Genomic DNA, 22,788 nt, shown 5'->3' on the forward strand with positions numbered 1-22,788 from the left:
ACCTAACCAAAACTCAACTTAAGAACCTTAGATGAAATCTTTCCTTTACCCAAGATGGAGACATTTGTTGAGTCATTCATACTTCATGATATATATGAGGCATCTGTGTTGAGGCATATATTTCATAGATTGCAGGACAGAGCATAATGTAAAATCCATAACCTCGTATAAAAAAGTATATACATTAGAAAAACTGAATACTTCTCTCTGTTTTACTGTCGTCTAGGCTTACGTAACCCTAATCCAAAGACTGATGATAAGCCTGAACTTAGTTGTTTTACAAACTAAACACAAACAACAAATAATAATTCATACTAACTAAAAATTATAGAATTACTAAAATAAGTTTAGTAGCTACTCTCAAATATAGCCATGAAATGTTTTTATTTTTTAATGCTTGGTGTAACGTCTGTGATCAACATATGATGATATACATAGAACAAATACCCATAATGCTACGAGTGATTTAAAACTTTTTGTAAACAATGTTTCTTTCTATTTCTCACAGAAAAGTATGCCTGGAGTTGGCGGCGAGTTTTGTTGCCTTCCATTTAGTTTATCAGACTAGACACAGAGACTCTTCTCTTATAAGATATTAAAAAATCTTCAATAATTTGTTTGTTTTTTACTAGAATGAGACTGGTAACAAATTTGATCATATATTTATTTCGTAAAGATCTGACATATCAAGTTATACATTCATTGTACACCATAAGACTGAACACATCTAACACATAAACGTGCACACGAACATTGCTCAAATCAGAAATAGACGAGTCCTTTTATGTAGTTGTTTACATATATAATGTAATATGTTTATATATACGTATTATGTTAATACACATAAAGAGAAATGAAACTATTAAAATAACCAGATAAGATTATCAACAGTACATCCTTTCTTTAACATCACAAACTAGTCTTCCTAGCAATTTAAATGTGTAGAGGAACAACCTACGTAAATAATAGTGTAGTTTAAACGGCTACCAATATATGTCACTTACGTACGATTCAATAAATAAACTCAAGCGCAATTTTTGAATAAACAAAATATATATTCCCTGATTTTGTTAAATTTCTGTTGTTATAACTGAGAAGATGGAAGTGTCAAATGATTGGTAGAATTTAAACCAATCAGAGAGCTGTGATATTTAATACCTATAAGTATTATATGATCTGATATATCAGGGCTCGAGTTGAACGACATGATTCGTATACTATTTTCATTGATAAATACATTAAATAACTATCAATAATTTCTCTCAAAAAATATGTTTATGAACTTCCTGTGAACGTTCTCGGCGAATAGTATAAAAGAAGGTTTGTTGTACCCAAGCAGGTATTATCGAGTTGTTTGAGAAAACGAGAGAGTTTGTTTGGTTAGTGCTAAAAAGATGAAGTTCACTGTGAGTATATGTTAATAACAGTAGTTATCTAGATATACTAAAATATATGTACTTATTCAATTCATTAACTAAGTGTAACAGACTATTATTTTATTTTAGGATTTAGATTCATTCAATTAACTCTCTTTGAAACGAAAGTATAATTAGGCTTAATTCGGATTACACAAAATAACTTGTGTTGATATGACTTTTTATCTGTAAATAAATATTGGATTAAAACAATTCTCTAAAGTAAAATTAAGCAACAACAGCATTCCACGTCAAATCTAAATATTTCACTCAATTAAAAATGTTAGTGAAGAAAAATCGTGTTTTTATCTTTTGGTAAGAACAAAGTAACACAATATGATATTTTGTTCTGAACACATTTTATAGCCCCTCAATTTACCGTTGTGGTTTGGAAAACCAACACAAATAAGGACCAATTTGGTTTAAAATACGGAAGTCATAAAATTTAATATTTTCTTTACCATGTGAACCATAAAATTGTTTAAAATTTATTATGTTGGAGTTATCTTAATATTAAAAGCTTTCTGCACTACCTAATTGGACTTGATAAACTAGAGGGAAGTGTTTAACACCTGCCACCGTAAACACGTGATATGTTGAAACGAGTGTGTGTGTTTTTCTTATAGCAAAGCCACATAGGGCTATCTGCTCAGCCCACCGAGGGGAATCGAATCCCTGATTTTAGCGTTGTAAATCCGGAGACATACCGCTGTACTAGCGTGGGAATGTTGAAATAAAATGGCGGGTTTCATGGCTATCTTTATAAACATCCTCAACCTTAATTGGAGAAAGTGTTTATAAATATATATATTATTTTTAGTGGTAACAGGTCGTGAATCATGTATCAAGGATCCACAGTCCAGTGTACTGACAACTCTGACGCACTGCCTGAAAGAACATTCAATCTTTTTTTCCCATGTTTATGACCACAAGCCACACTCCAGTCATTTGTTTGAATTTTTAAAGTTTAGGAGTGCACGAGTGAAAAGAAAATCAAATATTCATAGAGAGTATAATACGTAGATACAAGAATGTAACCTACGGTTCATTTGTTAATAATACTTCATAAAAAACAAATGTGACGAAGTGGTTAGCGGGGAGAGATTACGAATGAGAGAAACCAGGCGTGTGTCTCGCTAGTATAAAATCACATTTAGTACTTTAAATTAGTGGATGTGTAATGAGTGTGACAGTCAAATTTTAATATTTGATGATAGTAGTCCAACAGCAGTAGATATAGTACTTTAGCTGTTTTCTCTCCAGTTCAATATTAGGAATGGTTAGTATCATAAAACCTTGGAACTTTTCATGAATATCTGATATTAAAAATAACAACAGTAAGTAATTCACTTTAAACTGAACACCATCCTAACCTGGTGTGAAGATTATTAACCTCATTTCATACGAAAGGAAACACGATACGTAAATAAAATGTTGCACTAAATAGTTTATAAGTCGTTAAACATCAATTCAACATCTTATCTGTGAAACTACAGCCTACATTAGTAACATTAAATCAATTCCCTAGTGGCATATTGGACCGTTTGTGGACTTAAAACTCTTGCAAATTGATTTTGATACTCGTGGTGTGAAGAGAATAGGTAACTGTTTATGTTGCTTTGTGCTTAACCACAAACAAACAAATGTTAAAGTCACTTGTGTTTCTAAATACGAATTATATTCTTTCAGCTTGTCATCTGTGTTGTCTTATCCCTTGTTGCTACAAGCTTGGCTGGGTATTATGGAGGACTTTTAGGTTATAGAGGTGTTCTTGGCGGTGGATATGGAAGTTATCTTGGCGGTGGGTATGGAAATTATCTTGGCGGTGGGTATGGAGGTTATCCTGGCGGTGGGTATGGACACGGAATTCACGGTGTCTACTGTCCTTGGGCTTATCCCGTTTACCCTCATTACGGTGGTTATTACCACTAAATGGTTAGTTCATTAAATATTTAATTAATAATTATAAGGGTTATATCTACTTTGTCTTACAACAGGAGGATGTATGATATTGAAATATTGTACGAATTTATTTGATATAAATAACAAAACTGACGTTGTGAAAGCAATGTGTTAAAATACCTAAGCCTTTTTTATTTTTATTTCACGATATTTATATTTTAATAAACCGTCACCAGTAGAATAGTTTGTAAGTAACATTTGTATCTGTAGGTTTGATATAAGATAAGTTCAGGTTAATCACTGTTATTATTAATGTAGATAAATACTGACAAGGGGGGAACTTAGAATTGTTTAATAAGTGTGATTGTTAATCTAGAGATCTAAGAATTAAAACGATACTTAAATGAAGTGACATGTGATAATAAAATTGACTGTCGTTTCTTGTTCTGTTATAACTCAATCGAACAACTTTGTACTGACAGACTCTTTACTTTCCAGGATGTAAGGAAAGTGGCCAACGAAAAGAGCCGTTTACATGTTCGTCGCATCAAACAAGATAATCAAGTTGTGAATTCGAATTACTGTACTATGCATTTCTTTTGTAAATTTACACTAGTAAATAAATGTTTTGAAATGAAAACTGTTTTATGATTTTTAACCGAGGCTTAACATATGCTTAAGGCATAATGAACACATCCGTCTGAGTACACTATACTGTTGTTCATTGTCCTTAAAGGGTAGTCGGGAACTTTTTGTGTGTGAGTTTGTAACAGAACAAAGTTCATGATAAACATCTGCCAACAGGAGAACCATAGTGGTTTATATGTTACATTTCTCTCAGATGAAAACATTCGTATAGCAACACTGTTGGTTGACAAAAGAACAAAAGAAAGGATGGCATGGTGCTCCAAGTAAAAGTTAATAAATTCAGATAGTCTCATATTTAGAACACTATCGGTATCCACAATAACACCCACAAGAGAATTATGACCATAGTGTTCACTGGTAAGGTGAAGACTATGATTACATACCAAACTTAACACAATCCCCGAAACACAAACACACATCAAAGAAAAACAAGATAGAACGAAATAAAGTTCTTTCTAGTGTTTTGTGCTGTTAATAAGATAATACCTATTATTTTGGAAGGTAATGTTCACATACTCATATTCCAGGAGGATTGTAGTCAGTTTGTAAAGATAACTGGTCTATCAATAACCTTGTTTTGCTTCCCAGAAGCTGTTTGAGATAGAAATTGTAGTTCAGGGTAACACTGGATAACCATAAGCACGAGATTAAATACGAGGGTTGAGAAAACAAGTATTTAATGGGAACAAACCTCAATATAAACGGTCAGTATATCTCTGTAAATATTAATTTATTGGAGGAAACCTAAACGTATAAAAGCCACGTCATAAAATTTAGTTTTGTACAACTTACAATAGTGGGAGTATTCTGTATATACGTAACTATGTATGTGACTGAAATAATAAAACAGTTTGACGTTATTTATTTGATCACATAATTTCATAAAATAATTCCATACTTCGGATATCGAAGACTCAAGAATTATAAAATACTTACCATGTGTACAACAACCATTCCTTTATCAAGGAACACAATTTTAAATACAAGCACTTTATTCACAAGAATAACATAACTTCACTAGAACTGTACGTGAGGGTTTAGTTATATCTTTATTGATGTAAATTATAAATACAGTTCTTATAACGGAGTTGATAAACCACTGTTATTTTTTTCAGTAAAGGGTACAACTTTGAATACATAAAAATATTACAGTTTATATCAGCACTGTCTAAACACGTTTCTCCTGTAGTACTTCACAGAAAAATCTCTTTTGAGAAAGTGTTCATTTTTCTTAATGTTTCTAAATGAGGTATGGATACTGCGTTTAATAATTAATAGCATAAACATCTGCACATAGGTCGTCAATTCTACAAGTATCCTAAAATACGAATTGATTCACTAGGTGTAACAACTGACAGTTATGGGTGCTTATAGAAATAAATTATATTTAAAATTCTGTAGTTTCTATTTTCTAATGTTATCTATTGAACAACACGAGCATAATAAACTAAATAGGCGACTTAGTAAAGGCCAGTGACCTACTGACATCTGGATCTCTCCGATCAATTGTTTAATGTTTACTCGTGCTGAGTACAGCGATAGTAGACCACGAGACATCCTTTCAGATACAACAAAACAAACACTAAACAGTTATGTAATGGATATTTCACTGTTTTAAGGTTTAAATGATTGGAGACTATAAACGAGTTAGATATAACTTATTTTAATTTATGTTATAGATGTTTGCCTATAACAATTTATCCCCATGTGTGATATTAGTTTGAGTAAAATATATTTATAAGATTCATTATAAGTGGTATCTAGAGGAATAATATGTCATCTATTTACGTATATATCTTAACCAGTTTGATCTTTATCCACTAGAGGTAATGAAACCCTCGATTTTGGAGTTTTAAATCATTATCTCTTCCAATGTTACTCTGTTTGACCATCATTGTTTTAATTATCATTTATCTTTTATACAACATTTTACCAGCAACAGAAGAATAATGATTTGATTGATATCTGTATCATAGAGAAATACCCGTTTTCAAAATAGCTTTGAAGAGTAACATTCTTTGTTTGTTCTGCTCAACTGGAATGTTGAAAACTGAAACCATGTTTTGAAAGTTAGAAGTCTCCAAACTAATCATAGTTTCAGTGGGGAGCGGTGTTGGGTTCGTAACGTTTTTGTCCAGTTTTTATTACAATAAATATGATATCAATATATGAATTATTTTAGGTTTTACAAAATGTGCTTATATTTACAGGATAATAAGTACAATCTAAAGAAGGTTATGTTAATATAAATGTTTAATTGGTGGTAATATAAAGGTTGTCTTACTTTCAGGTTTAAAAAGCACCGATTATTATTCAGTTTTAGAAAATTATATTTTTCACTTTGTGTCATTGATTTTGAAACTTATAGATTAGAACCTAACCAAAACTCAACTTATGAACCTTAGATGAAATCTTTCCTTTACCCAAGATGGAGACATTTGTTGAGTCATTCATACTTCATGATATATATGAGGCATATAGAGTATATATTTCATAGATTGCAGGACAGAGCATAATGTAAAATCCATAACCTCGTATAAAAAGTATATACATTAGAAAAACTGAATACTTCTCTCTGTTTTACTGTCGTCTAGGCTTACGTAACCCTAATCCAGAGACTGATGATAAGCCTGAACTTAGTTGTTTTACAAACTAAACACAAACAACAAATAATAATTCATACTAACTAAAAATTATAGAATTACTAAAATAAGTTTAGTAGCTACTCTTAAATATAGCCATGAAATGTTTTTATTTTCTAATGCTTGGTGTAACGTCTTTGATCAACATATGATGATATACATAGGAGAACAAATACCAATAATGATACGAGTGATTTAAAACTTTCGTAACAATGTATTTAATATCGCAAGACGGACGTGACTGAGTGATAAACGGTTATGGTCTTGAAATGGGATGATTCGTGGTTCGCTATCCGTTACTTACCAAAATGGTCTGCAGTTAGGGGCTCTTTTATAGAGTTGGTCACATATTTCCATTTCTCACAGAAAAGTATGCCTGGAGTTGGCGGCGAGTTTTGTTGCCTTCCCTTTAGTTTATCAGACTAGACACAGAGACCCTTCTCTTATAAGATATTAAAAAAATCTTCAATAATTTTTTTGTTATTTACTAGAATGAGACTGGTAACAAATTTGATCATATATTTATTTCGTAAAGATCTGACATATCAAGTTATACATTCATTGTACACCATAAGACTGAACACATCTAACACATAAACGTGCACACGAACATTGCTCAAATCAGAAATAGACGAGTCCTTTTATGTAGTTGTTTACATATATAATGTAATATGTTTATGTATACGTATTATGTTAATACACATAAAGAGAAATGAAACTATTAAAATAACCAGATAAGATTATCAACAGTACATCCTTTCTTTAACATCACAAACTAGTCTTCCTAGCAATTTAAATGTGTAGAGGAACAACCTACGTAAATAATAGTGTAGTTTAAACGGCTACCAATATATGTCACTTACGTACGATTCAATAAATAAATTCAAGCGCAATTTTTGAATGAACAAAATATATATTCTTTGATTTTTGTTAAATTTCTGTTGTTATAACTGAGAAGATTGGAAGTGTCAAATGATTGGTAGAATTTAAACCAATCAGAGAGCTGTGATATTTAATACCTATAAGTATTATATGATCTGATATATCAGGGCTCGAGTTGAACGACATGATTGTAAAAATTGTTATCAGTTAAAACTTGTACTACCAGTCAGCTGTTGCTTAGATTATTTTGTTTTTCCACATACAAATATATTTAATACGTTAACATTAGTTAGTGTTTGTAAATCTTGTTATATCGGGGAACTGAAAATAAACCTTAAAAAAATAAATTATGAATATTTGAAAGAAAACGAGAAAAACAAAATAAGGTAAACAATAAAAATGCCTTTAAAACTGACTCTAGGTATTCGTATACTATTTTCATTAATAAATACATTAGATAACTATCAATAATTTCTCTCAAAAAATATGTTTAAGAACTTCCTGTGAACGTTCTCGGCGAATAGTATAAAAGGAGGTTTGTTGTACCCAAGCAGGTATTATCGAGTTGTTTGAGAAAACGAGAGAGTTTGTTTGGTTAGTGCTAAAAAAGATGAAGTTCACTGTAAGTATATGTTAATAACAGTAGTTATCTAGATATACTAAAATATATGTACTTATTCAATTCATTAACTAAGTGTAACAGACTATTATTTTATTTTAGGATTTAGATTCATTCAATTAACTCTCTTTGAAACGAAAGTATAATTAGGCTTAATACGGATTACACAAAATAACTTGTGTTGATATGACTTTTCATCTGTAAATAAATATTGGATTAAAACAATTCTCTAAAGTAAAATTAAGCAACAACAGCATTCCACGTCAAATCTAAATATTTCACTCAATTAAAAATGTTAGTGAAGAAAAATCGTGTTTTTATCTTTTTGGTAAGAACAAAGTAACACAATATGATATTTTGTTCTGAACACATTTTATAGCCCCTCAATTTACCGTTGTGGTTTGGAAAACCAACACAAATAAGGACCAATTTGGTTTAAAAATACGGAAGTCATAACATTTAATATTTTCTTTACCATGTGAACCATAAAAATTGTTTAAAATTTATTATGTTGAAGTTATCTTAATATTAAAAGCTTTCTGCACTACCTAATTGGACTTGATAAACTAGAGGGAAGTGTTTAACACCTGCCACCGTAAACACGTGATCTGTTGAAATGAGTGTGTGTGTTTTTCTTGGAGCAAAGCCACATAGGGCTATCTGCTCAGCCCACCGAGGGGAATCGAACCCCTGATTTTAGCGTTGTAAATCCGGAGACATACCGCTGTACTAGCGTGGGAATGTTGAAATAAAATGGCGGGTTTCATGGCTATCTTTATAAACATCCTCAACCTTAATTTGAGAAAGTGTTTATAAATATATATATTATTTTTTATTGGTAACAGGTCGTGAATCATGTATCAAGGATCCACAGTCCAGTGTACTGACAACTCTGACGCACTGCCTGAAAGAACATTCAATCTTTTTTTCCCATGTTCATGACCACAAGCCACACTCTAGTCATGTTCATGACCACAAGCCACACTCCAGTCATTTGTTTGAATTTTTAAAGTTTAGGAGTGCACGAGTGAAAAGAAAATCAAATATTCATAGAGAGTATAATACGTAGATACAAGAATGTAACCTACGGTTCATTTGTTAATAATACTTCATAAAAAACAAATGTGACGAAGTGGTTAGCGGGGAGAGATTACGAATGAGAGAAACCAGGCGTGTGTCTCGCTAGTATAAAATCACATTTAGTACTTTAAATTAGTGGATGTGTAATGAGTGTGACAGTCAAATTTTAATATTTGATGATAGTAGTCCAACAGCAGTAGATATAGTACTTTAGCTGTTTTCTCTCCAGTTCAATATTAGGAATGGTTAGTATCATAAAAAACCTTGGAACTTTTTCATGAATATCTGATATTAAAAATAACAACAGTAAGTAATTCACTTTAAACTGAACACCATCCTAACCTGGTGTGAAGATTATTAGCCTCATTTCATACGAAAGGAAACACGATACGTAAATAAAATGTTGCACTAAATAGTTTATAAGTCGTTAAACATCAATTCAACATCTTATCTGTGAAACTACAGCCTACATTAGTAACATTAAATCAATTCCCTAGTGGCATATTGGACCGTTTGTGGACTTAAAACTCTTGCAAATTGATTTTGATACTCGTGGTGTGAAGAGAATAGGCAACTGTTTATGTTGCTTTGTGCTTAACCACAAACAAACAAATGTTAAAGTCACTTGTGTTTCTAAATACGAATTATATTCTTTCAGCTTGTCATCTGTGTTGTCTTATCCCTTGTTGCTACAAGCTTGGCTGGGTATTATGGAGGACTTTTAGGTTATAGAGGTGTTCTTGGCGGTGGATATGGAAGTTATCTTGGCGGTGGGTATGGAAATTATCTTGGCGGTGGGTATGGAGGTTATCCTGGCGGTGGGTATGGACACGGAATTCACGGTGTCTACTGTCCTTGGGCTTATCCCGTTTACCCTCATTACGGTGGTTATTACCACTAAATGGTTAGTTCATTAAATATTTAATTAATAATTATAAGGGTTATATCTACTTTGTCTTACAACAGGAGGATGTATGATATTGAAATATTGTACGAATTTATTTGATATAAATAACAAAACTGACGTTGTGAAAGCAATGTGTTAAAATACCAAAGCCTTTTTTATTTTTATTTCACGATATTTATATTTTAATAAACCGTCACCACTAGAATAGTTTGTAAGTAACATTTGTATCTGTAGGTTTGATATAACATAAGTTCAGGTTAATCACTGTTATTATTAATGTAGATAAATACTGACAAGGGGGAACTTAGAATTGTTTAATAAGTGTGATTGTTAATCTAGAGATTTAAGAAGTAAAACGATACTTAAATGAAGTGACATGTGATAATAAAATTGACTGTCGTTTCTTGTTCTGTTATAACTCAATCGAACAACTTTGTACTGACAGACTCTTTACTTTCCAGGATGTAAGGAAAGTGGCCAACGAAAAGAGCCGTTTACATGTTCGTCGCATCAAACAAGATAATCAAGTTGTGAATTCGAATTACTGTACTATGCATTTCTTTTGTAAATTTACACTAGTAAATAAATGTTTTGAAATGAAAACTGTTTTATGATTTTTAACCTAGGCTTAACATACGCTTAAGGCATAATGAACACATCCGTCTGAGTACAGTATACTGTTGTTCATTGTCCTTAAAGGGTAGTCGGGAACTTTTGTGTGTGAGTTTGTAACAGAACAAAGTTCATGATAAACATCTGCCAATAGGAGAACCATAGTGGTTTATATGTTACATTTCTCTCAGATGAAAACATTCGTATAGCAACACTGTTGGTTGACAAAAGAACAAAAGAAAGGATGGCATGGTGCTCTAAGTAAAAGTTAATAAATTCAGATAGTCTCATATTTAGAACACTATCGGTATCCACAATAACACCCACAAGAGAATTATGACCATAGTGTTCACTGGTAAGGTGAAGACGATGATTACATAACAAACTTAACACAATCCCCGAAACACAAACACACATCAAAGAAAAACAAGATAGAACGAAATAAAGTTCTTTCTAGTGTTTTGTGCTGTTAATAAGATAATACTTATTATTTTGGAAGGTAATGTTCACATACACATATACCAGGAGGATTGTAGTCAGTTTGTAAAGGTAACTGGTCTATCAATAACCTTGTTTTGCTTCCCAGAAGCTGTTTGAGATAGAAATTGTAGTTCAGGGTAACACTGTATAACCATAAGCACGAGATTAAATACGAGGGTTGAGAAAACAAGTATTTAATGGGAACAAACTTCAATATAAACGGTCAGTATATCTCTGTAAATATTAATTTATTGGAGGAAACCTAAACGTATGAAAGCCACGTCACAAAATTTAGTTTTGTACAACTTACAATAGTGGGAGTATTCTGTATGTACGTAACTATGTATGTGACTGAAATAATAAAACAGTTTGACGTTATTTATTTGATCACATAATTTTATAAAATAATTCCATACTTCGGATATCGAAGACTCCAAGAATTATAAAATACTTACCATGTGTACAACAACCATTCCTTTATCAAGGAACACAATTTTAAATACAAGCACTTTATTCACAAGAATAACATAACTTCACTAGAACTGTACGTGAGGGTTTAGTTATATCTTTATTGATGTAAATTATAAATACAGTTCTTATAACGGAGTTGATAAACCACTGTTATTTTTTCAGTAAAGGGTACAACTTTGAATACATAAAAATATTACAGTTTATATCAGCACTGTCTAAACACGTTTCTCCTGTAGTACTTCACAGAAAAATCTCTTTTGAGAAAGTGTTCATTTTTCTTAATGTTTCCAAATGAGGTATGGACACTGGGTTTAATAATTAATAGCATAAACATCTGTACATAGAGCGTCAATTCTACAAGTATCCTTAAATACGAATTGATTCACTAGGTGTAAGAACTGACAGTTATGGGTGCTTATTGAAATAAACTGTATTTAAAATTCTGTAGTTTCTGTTTTATAAAATTATCTATTGAACAACACGAGCATAATAAACTAAATAGGCGACTTAGTAAAGGCCAGTGACCTACTGACATCTGGATCTCTCCGATCAATTGTTTAATGTTTACTCGTGCTGAGTACAGCGATAGTAGACCACGAGACATCCTTTCAGATACAACAAAACAAACACTAAACAGTTATGTAATGGATATTTCACTGTTTTAAGGTTCAAATGATATAACTTATTTTAATTTATGTTATAGATGTTTGCCTATAACAATTTATCCCCATGTGTGATATTAGTTTGAGTAAAATATATTTATAAGATTCATTATAAGTGGTATCTAGAGGAATAATATGTCATCTATTTACGTATATATCTTAACCAGTTTGATCTTTATCCACTAGAGGTAATGAAACCCTCGATTTTGGAGTTTTAAATCATTATCTCTTCCAATGTTACTCTGTTTGACCATCATTGTTTTAATTATCATTTATCTTTTATACAACATTTTACCAGCAACAGAAGAATAATGATTTGATTGATATCTGTATCATAGAGAAATACCCGTTTTCAAAATAGCTTTGAAGAGTAACATTCTTTGTTTGTTCTGCTCAACTGGAATGTTGAAAACTGAAACCATGTTTTGAAAGTTAGAAGTCTCCAAACTAATCATAGTTCCAGTGGGGAGCGGTGTTGGGTTCGTAACGTTTTTGTCCAGTTTTTATTACAATAAATATGATATCAATATATGAATTATTTTAGGTTTTACAAAATGTGCTTATATTTACAGGATAATAAGTACAATCTAAAGAAAGTTATGTTAATATAAATGTTTAATTGGTGGTAATATAAAGGTTGTCTTACTTTCAGGTTTAAAAAGCACCGATTATTATTCAGTTTTAGAAAATTATATTTTTCACTTTGTGTCATTGATTTTGAAACTTATAGATTAGAACCTAACCAAAACTCAACTTAAGAACCTTAAATGAAATCTTTCCTTTACCTAAGATGGAGACATTTGTTGAGTCATTCATACTTCATGATATATATGAGGCATCTGTGTTGAGGCATATATTTCATAGATTGCAGGACAGAGCATAATGTAAAATCCATAACCTCGTATAAAAAAAGTATATACATTAGAAAAACTGAATACTTCTCTCTGTTTTACTGTCGTCTAGGCTTACGTAACCCTAATCCAGAGACTGATGATAAGCCTGAACTTAGTTGTTTTACAAACTAAACACAAACAACAAATAATAATTCATACTAACTAAAAATTATAGAATTACTAAAATAAGTTTAGTAGCTACTCTCAAATATATCCATGAAATGTTTTTATTTTTTAATGCTTGGTGTAACGTCTGTGGTCAACATATGATGATATACATAGAACAAATACCCATAATGCTACGAGTGATTTAAAACTTTTGTAACAATGTATTTAATATCGCAAGACGGACGTGACTGAGTGATAAACGGTTATGGTCTTGAAATGGAATGATTCGTGGCTCGCTACCCGTTACTTACCAAAATGGTCTGCAGTTAGGGGCTCTTTTATAGAGTTGGTCACATATTTCCATTTCTCACAGAAAAGTGTGCCTGGAGTTGGCGGCGAGTTTTGTTGCCTTCCCTTTAGTTTATCAGACTAGACACAGAGACCCTTCTCTTATAAGATATTTAAAAAATCTTCAATAATTTGTTTGGTATTTACTAGAATGAGAATGGTAACAAATTTGATCATATATTTATTTAGTAAAGATCTGACATATCAAGTTATACATTCATTGTACACCATAAGACTGAACACATCTAACATTGCATAAATCATAAACAGACGAGTCCTTTTATGTAGCTGTATTGAAATAAAGTAATATGTTTATATATATAATATTAATAAACCTAACTGGATAAATGAAACAATAATAACCAGATAAAATTATCAATATTACTTCCGTTCTTTGACATCACAGACAACTGTTTATAGACATTTCAGCCTAAACTTTGTTACTCTAGAGACTAAACACAAACGGTGAATAATAATTTGTAGAAACTAAAAATTACAGAATTAGTAAAATAAGTTTATTATCGGCTCTTAAATATACTCACATAATGTTTTTTTTATTTCTTAATACGTGACGTAGCGACCACTGATCAACATATGATGATATAACTAGAAAAACAAACACCCATAATGTATGAACGACCTACGTAAATAACTATGTAACTTCATCGGTGATTTGTTTTGTATCCACTTTGTAAATTTAAACATCTACCAGTATTTGTTACTTACGTACGTTTCTATACTTAAGTTCATGCACTGTATTTTAATGAACGCATGAGATATTTCGTTGTATGTTTTCGCGACAATCCCGTAGTTGAAACTACATTATTACTACGAGGACATGTTGGTGGATTGAAAACAAAATTAAAATATTAGTTTTTGAAAGAAAACAAGAAAATGTAAAGAATAAAACTTGGAATAGGAAGTGAGTGTTTGTTATATTACTTTCTTAAATAAACATATTAAATAATTATTGATAATTTCTTTCAAAATAGAAGAATCCTAGAATTTGTTACTTTAATGCATTTCAAGACGTACTCCTATGTACTATAAATAAAAACACAACAAATTTGTTGTATGTTTACAGAAACTTCATTGTTACAACCAGAACTTTATGATAGATTGACAGATAATTCATTATGATGTTCAACTCGGGCCATGATATATTAGATAATCTGATATTTATACATGTTAAATATCATATCAGACTTATTTAGCGTCTGTATTTATATATATATTAGTGGTAATATGTATTATACAGAGCTTTCTAATGGACTGACAGTACGTGACTTAGAAATTTTCTGTTGAACATTAAATTTGTGTACAAATATATGAGTACCTATAGATTAATCGTTTATTTTGAATATTGAGTAAAAAGTAAATATATAAATAACGACAATATATTATAATTGTCTTGTGGAACCTTTATTTATATATTATTTTTTTGTCAATCGTATTGCCTTTTTTTTTGAAAATATGAATTGCATAGAGTTGTTTTAGCGAACAGCCTGACATCAGCCCTTATATTTTCTACAACCAAGTCTATTGAGCTGGTTAATGGTGTTAAATATTGATCAGAGACTCATTTTAGGAATAGGGTGGAAGAGACCAAGCCAATGTATAAACTGTAAGAAATAAGCTTTAGGCATTACAGAAAAGTTAAGAATGTTACTTACATAGATCCTTTAAACTCTAGTAATTTATAAAACTAAAAATGATAATAAGCGTCCTTTTCAGGATCAATAGATGATAGTTACATAATTTATATTCGTGAGGAAGTGCAAGAATTATTATTATATTTTGATGTGAAACTAATGAATTATTGACGTGTTTTATAGATGGGTAATAATTCAAATTATGTATAATATGTTAGAACAGTTGAAGTGTTAAAATACTGGTTTTAGTTAGGACACATACCCTATAATGCCATGTTGAAAATGGATTTGTCTCTTAGTAATACAATGCATATATATAGATATATATATAGAACTTTAGTAAGACCATTCGCTTATAGAAACACAATGCACCTCCTAATACACTTAAGTATACAAATAAACTACAAAATGTTGTGAGAAACACTTTTATTTGGTTAAACTAGCAAAAATAATAGTTTTATGTTCGATTTAAGAGTGTGTATTTTTTATGAAAACTACACATGTGGCTATTTATTGTGTTTATCATTGGGATTCGAACCCCTAATTTTAGCATTGTAAATCCAAATATTTATCACTCTCTCATGTGGAAACAAGAGAAAAACGCTTTCGGTCTTTTTCCAATATATGTAAGTTCAAACCTTAAATAACTGTCAAAAGACACATAATTAAATATAGACATTGATGCCATTTTAAGACATGATAAAAATCAGTTTGCCATAAATAACACAATACACATATAGAACCTTAGTAATAGCATCTGTTTTATAAGTTACATACAATTTGCGTTGTAAGACAATCTGCTTATGAAACATTAGTAACACTATCTGCCTTTAGAAATACCACCCTCCTGTATAAAACACATGCAATATATAAATGAAAATTATAAGTTTAATTCTGAATGCAGTCTATTGGACTATCCACTTTTGTAAAACACACGTAGTCCACCTAATAGCACCAACCGCCTGTAGAGAGCATTGTAAAACATTCATGTTTAGTTACAGCATCCATCTATAGAACCTTAGTAACATAGAATGCTTATAGTAAGAAGTCCGCTGGTACCGAACTATGATATTACCCTAACACACTCTTTCTGACGCCACTTCGTGTAGAAACACAAATAAAATACTATAATTTGACAATGTTATCCCAAACGAGTTACGTGCCAGTCAGTTTGACATCAAAATGGTTGAGGAAGTCAGGCACAACTGTTCAGTCATTTGTTAACCTGAAGATGAACTAAGAAGGTCGAAATGTTGTTCTGTACTTTATTTTAATTAAATTACTAACACCTATAGCAGCCGTCTTGGGAATACATGTTCAATCATTGAACAATGATACCAACCGCAGAACAAAATACGGAAACAAAAGGACCATTAAATTTCTCAGGATGTTTTAGTAATTTTGTTCGTATAATGTAATTTCATTTAGTAAATCTTCTAATATGTTTAGTTTAATGTTTATAAACATGTTCTCTGTGTTTCTTCCATAAAATCTTTGGGACCGCAGGGTGTCATACAGATAAAAAAGCAAAAGTCACTGTTGAATTGGAATAGTACAACAGTTGTTTTGAGATGCTGTTTACCAACTACCTTCCCTCAAGTATACCCCCCCTCCTAGTGGCACAGCGGAACGTCTCCGGATTCACACCGGGCTTCAATACCTGTGGTGGGCAGAGCACAGTTAGCCTATTGTGTAGCTTTGTGCTCAATTCTAAACAAACGAACAAAATCCGTAAAGTATATCATTTGAAAATTAGGAACTAAGTTACAAGATAACGTTATAAGTTTGGTTTTCTCATTTTGCTAACCTCACCCTAACCTTAAATACAAATCGTATTCTTAAAGAATTAATGTCTGAAAATGTTCTACTATTTTCTATCAGTGAATGAGCAGTGCACATCATAAAGGTTACGTCAGAGACACGTGTATTTACCAAACGATTTGGGAAAACTCTTAAAACAATCGCACAATATCCATAACCAACGTAAGGTGGACGTCATTGTTGTCTTGCCACTAGGTCGAACTGAATCGTTGAAGTAAAAAGAAAGTTCTATGAATTTATTCAAACTTGTTCGTTTTTTTCTTCTACAGCCACAGAAGAGGAAATACGATTAACTTGAAACTTATAAAACGATTTGATTTTAAATCAGAAACAAACTTGAGGAACAAAGATTTGCATCATTTATAGCTAATGGTATAAAAAGATATTTGAAAGATACTGAACTAGACACTGATTATATATATATATTTCATACATTGATTTAGAGAGTCATTAGGAACCTGAAATATATTAGAAAAGTTTATAAAGCTATGTTAAACATTTCAAATAAAATTCTATAAGTAGCCAGATTGATAGAATAGTGCAAAGAACAAGCATTGTATTTGTGTCGTTTAATGTCATATAAAAAAGAATATAGAGACAACACTGGTAGATGTATATTTTTTACTGTGTTATTTACAAGATTGGAAAAACTTAGTGCCTAGTCATACGGACAAGTAAAATATTTTTCTGCGAAACTGAAAATACCCATATTGATTGTGAATACCAACAAAATATTGGTAACCAATTTTGATATACAAATAGAAAAAACCCACACCGATTGTAAATAATAATTTAATACTGATGTGTTGAGTGACGTGTTGATATATAGATGGTTAGGGCAGATAGCTCTCGTGTAGCTTTACGCGAAATTGAAAAAACCCAAATAGACAGCTGTAATTAAAACACCTTAATAACTGTTTTGTGTTTTTATCATTTGGAACATATAACTGGAACGTACTAACAATAAGCTGGTAATTATCTCTTTCAACGCTTACGTATCATATATTTATTTCGTTATAAACACACTCATTTAATTGTTTAAATGTATATTATAAATAAAGATCTTTGTGTTATTATATTTTAAATGTATGCTATTAAGAAGTTATATAAAGTTATGACAGTTTATAAACAAGGTACACTATGTTGTCACAGAATAAAAACATGTAATAAACAGTGTTATTGTAGTGTAAATTTTCTATATAAACTGGCCATATGTTTTTATAGTAGTTCTTTTTATTATCCTATAATAACATATTTTCTCAGATTCTCAGTGGAAATGTCACACGTTTTTACACCTCTTCACCTAATCCAAGGTGGGTGAGATAAATAACTATTTTTCGTGTCTATTTTTCGTTTTTGGTATTTTTTAAAATCGCAAATAGAATGAAACTCATACATGGTGGTTGACGTCATGACTGTGATATTCGTATCACTGCTTTTTGTAGACTCGTGGCATATGTCGGACAAACAACGCATAGTAATAACCTCAATTCGCAGTATAGGGTGGCCTGCTCACAATTCCAAAACACTGCCAAAATAAGTAAAGATGTGGGGAGTATGGAATAAAAACATAAGTTAGGGTGAGTAAAACATATGTAAAACCATGCATTACTTGGTAGCCACAAACCCATACTAAAGACAACGATATTTGAAAAGTTTTTGTGAAATATAGTTTGTTAAGTAGTATACAAATAGTTTACATATAAACAACATTCATTAATTGAATCCATGGTTTATTTAGATTGACTCTTAGAAGTAAGAACATTAATCTACACAAATGAAACGTCTGTATGTATAGGTAACAAAGGTAGATTTTCTGCCCGACGTAACAATGTGGTATACAGTTTTAACAACAGATAATACAGGAATGTCTATAAAAAAAACACAGTTACTAAGAAAACAAAGACTACGTTAAAATTGACAATAAAACTACAAACATTCATGATATAAATACAGCAAATGGACGACATTTCGATGGAACTCTTGTGTGGGTCTTACGGGCAGTCAGAAAATAACGTGTTTGATGTAGTTTATTCTGTAATATACGTCAGTATCTGTAGGTACATCAGAATGTTTAAACATTACTATCTAGCTCAAAACTAATGCAACTCGTAATTTTAATACTAATTTTTCAGGAAGACAGGATAGACGTTGACACTGTAAGCAGAACGAACAATTTTCTAGTAAAATTGTTTTTCTTACACTGAAGCTTTTCCCTTTGAAACAACTAAGTTTCCACAAGGTTATGATAGACAAACAGTAAAATGTTTAAAAGGACATCACATGCAAAATCGAATGCCTGGGAGGTTCGTGAAATATTATAAAACCTTTTAGTTTTTGTTGCTTTCATTTTGAATTTTACCTAAAGCTAGCCGTCCCTAATTTAGCAGTGTAAGACTAAAGGGAAGGCAACTAGTCATCACCACCCACCGCAAAGACTTGAGCTACTCTTTTACCAACGAATAGTGGGATTGACTGTCATATCATAACACACGTACAGCTTAAATGGTGAGCATGTTTGGTGCGACGGGGATTCGAACCCCCGACCCTCAGAGTACGAGTTAAGCACCTTAATCACCTGTTTATGCCAGAACAGTTTTGTTGTTAACTTTATATGAAGTCTTCTTTATTAAAATTGTAACAAACAAACACCAAGAATACTTGTGACTTTGAGTATAATAATTCATATTAATAGTTCTACAAACTATTATTTTTGATGTTGTAAACCTAACTTTTAACAGTAGTAATTTTAATAATATAGGTTTAATAATTGTTAATAATAATTTTATGAATTAATTTTTATTTATGAAGATGGAAACCTAAGGTCTAACAGATATAATTTATGATGCTCTCTGTACATTTATTTTCCTAGACCGTTCACAACACCTACAACTATCAAATCGGTATATAGTAACCAACGACATATTTACTCTGTAGTTAGAAAGTCAATATGTGAGAGGTTTTAGATAAATATTCCTTAAACGTAAAAAAATAGAGATAAACATAATCAAGAAGTAATTCTACAAAACTGTCATACAAGACTAGTAGACTATCCTATGTTGATCCGATGAAAATGACTTTAAACATCCTGGGTTGTTTTGATCAAATATTAGTCTTGATTTCTCGAAAACATATCGTAATAAGTTTTACGTAAATAACAGTTTCATTCAAATGAATAAAAACAATTTATATATATATATATTTGTTAAAGTTGTTTAAATCAAAAGAAAACCTGGTACATAGCTCCTGCTTCCTGCATGTGCTCTACACAACATTTTGAGTTTCATAAACAAAATTCCCTCTCGATCGGTAACATGGTTTCTCTTGTGTAGTCAAGTATCGTTTCCATATTATTATTCAGACTTTATTATTGTTCCATTTTATCAAGAACTGATTTATTCTCTCTTCGCTACATCACAACGTAAATGAAAATTTGCTAATACCAAACGCTTTCGTAAAGTCGTTGTATAGCCGATTCTTGCGAGTACATGCAAGCAAAGCCTATTTACTTGAAAGAGTGTACACGCATGCTCGAGAGAAAGCATCAGCTTTTATCAGCTAATGGAGAGTTGGCATGTATGTGTAAAAGAAGAAAAAGAAATAGAAGAATGATAGCTAACAGTGAATGTTCAAAGAAACAAATGAAGACTCCATGAATTTGTTAAATCGTTTTAACACATAATTGATCATGGATAGAATAATTAGAAGAGGTTCTCACATACAGAATAAATTAAATGATTGATTTTTTGATCACACATTAACAAAAGTTTCGGCCTTTTTTAATTTGAGACCAATGGTCATTCTGTTTGACAAAGGTTGCTATACTGGTCACTTTGCTGCAGCCACAAAGTCCTTGTTACTTTCCACATAAAGTTGTATCTGTACCCCGAGTTTATAACTTTAAAGATATAGTAGTGCATAAGGAACAGACTCACAGAAAAAGACATTCGCACTTATATTTATATAGAGATATATAGATAGATAGTCGAATAACCGTCACATGGAGGGTTTGTTGCTGAATATCATTACACCCAGATAAGTAAAGGTCATATGTCACTGTTAACAATCAAAACACGTCTTTTAGACAATTCTCTTAGAAAACAAACAGTAATTGTAGAACGTGACACGAGGTTTTCTTGACAAATAATCGTATCATATGTATGGAGATTGAGAATAATTGAAAAATTAGATAAAATTATAACGTTTTGTCTTTTGTGTTTCTTCGACTCTGTGGCTACATCATCATTACTGTACAATGTTTCTATTGGTAGTTAAGACAGACTAATTCTTTAAACATTGATTATTGGATAAATGGTAATGTTACACGTTCTAAAACATGGATTGAAAAATAGTCAAATATACAGTGTTTTGGTCTGAATTTCAGCGTACAGTTTGATTCATCATCATATTATAACGTCCCAACGGCTATAAAGGAAAGAACTTGGGGTGGAACGGATTATTCGAACAGACGAACAGCGAGTTGAGCACTTTAACCACTTGGACATGCTGGGTGAAACATACTGCTTAAAGTTTCAGTGAAATAACTCAGCCCAAAGGTTACCTGTTAACAGACGATTCTTTCACTTTGACAGCTTTTTCTCCAATGAAACAGCGTTATGCAACTGGTACTAAAAACCGACAAATAAAAGCACGTTTTATCTGTCATGAATATTTTGTGGTAGGTCATATACATACATTTCAAGTACAACACCCACACACCCATGTATTTTGGTTTATATGTGAGAATAAATAAATACTTTTCTTAAGTTTCCGTTATTACAGAACAAAAAGGGCAGGTAGCTGATAGGACACTTTTCTTAAGTTTCCGTTATTACAGAACAAAAAGGACAGGTAGCTGATAGGACACTTTTATTAAGTTTCCGTTATTGCAGAACAAAAAGGACAGGTAGCTGATAGGACACTTTTCTTAAGTTTCCGTTATTACAGAACAAACAGGCCAGGTAGCTGATAGGACACTTTTCTTAAGTTTCCGTTATTACAGAACAAAAAGGACAGGTAGCTGATAGTACACTTTTCTTAAGTTCCGTTATTACAGAACAAAAAAGGACAGGTGGGATATATAAATAGGTTATTGCTGTGGGAAATTCCTTCACTATGGAACATCGTTAAGACAGTCTGTGCTGTTCAGGGACCTTGGTGGAGAATATAAAGGAAATTACGTGATATACTAAAGAATGCTAGCTGTAATGCAGCCTTCTTAGTGCAGACAGGAACAAAGGATATAGGAAAGGGTATTGTAGTGGAGCGGAATGTTGAGTACAAGGTATTAATGAGAACATTCAAAGTAAAGGGTCGTGATAACACATATAGGAATTAAATTACATGTAGGCTTAATGATTGATGGCTAGGCTTAGGTTAACACGTAAGTAAAGTCAAGTTAGGTGGTTGGGTTTTGGCCAGATGACAGAAAAAGGGATTTTTTTTCATGGAATTGATGGATTACGTTTATAAATAGTAGGGAATGGCTTATTGTAAATGTTTCTAACTGAAATGCAAGACCAAACGTAAACTAGGATTAGACGAAGTTCAGAGCCAGGATAATGTTGAAAACATATAATATACAACTGGGTATATCCTGGGAACAAGATAGAAAATTACTTTTTATTTTATTGAATGATTTTTTAG

General features: G+C 31.5%; 2 long non-coding RNA genes across 2 annotated transcripts; both read left to right on the forward strand.

Moving 5' to 3' along the window:
* Nucleotides 1-1,191: 1,191 nt before the first annotated feature.
* LOC143224319 (uncharacterized) lies at nucleotides 1,192-3,951 on the forward strand. Its single transcript, XR_013013331.1, has 3 exons — nucleotides 1,192-1,406; nucleotides 3,105-3,350; nucleotides 3,816-3,951. It is a non-coding gene; the product is annotated as an uncharacterized LOC143224319 (long non-coding RNA).
* A 4,142-nt stretch (nucleotides 3,952-8,093) lies between these two features.
* LOC143224321 (uncharacterized) lies at nucleotides 8,094-10,692 on the forward strand. The gene is made up of 3 exons (XR_013013332.1): nucleotides 8,094-8,111; nucleotides 9,847-10,092; nucleotides 10,557-10,692. It is a non-coding gene; the product is annotated as an uncharacterized LOC143224321 (long non-coding RNA).
* The last annotated feature ends 12,096 nt before the right edge of the window (nucleotides 10,693-22,788 follow it).

The sequence above is a fragment of the Tachypleus tridentatus genome, chromosome 8, assembly GCF_004210375.1.
Source record: "Tachypleus tridentatus isolate NWPU-2018 chromosome 8, ASM421037v1, whole genome shotgun sequence".
Classification (NCBI taxonomy): domain Eukaryota; kingdom Metazoa; phylum Arthropoda; class Merostomata; order Xiphosura; family Limulidae; genus Tachypleus; species Tachypleus tridentatus.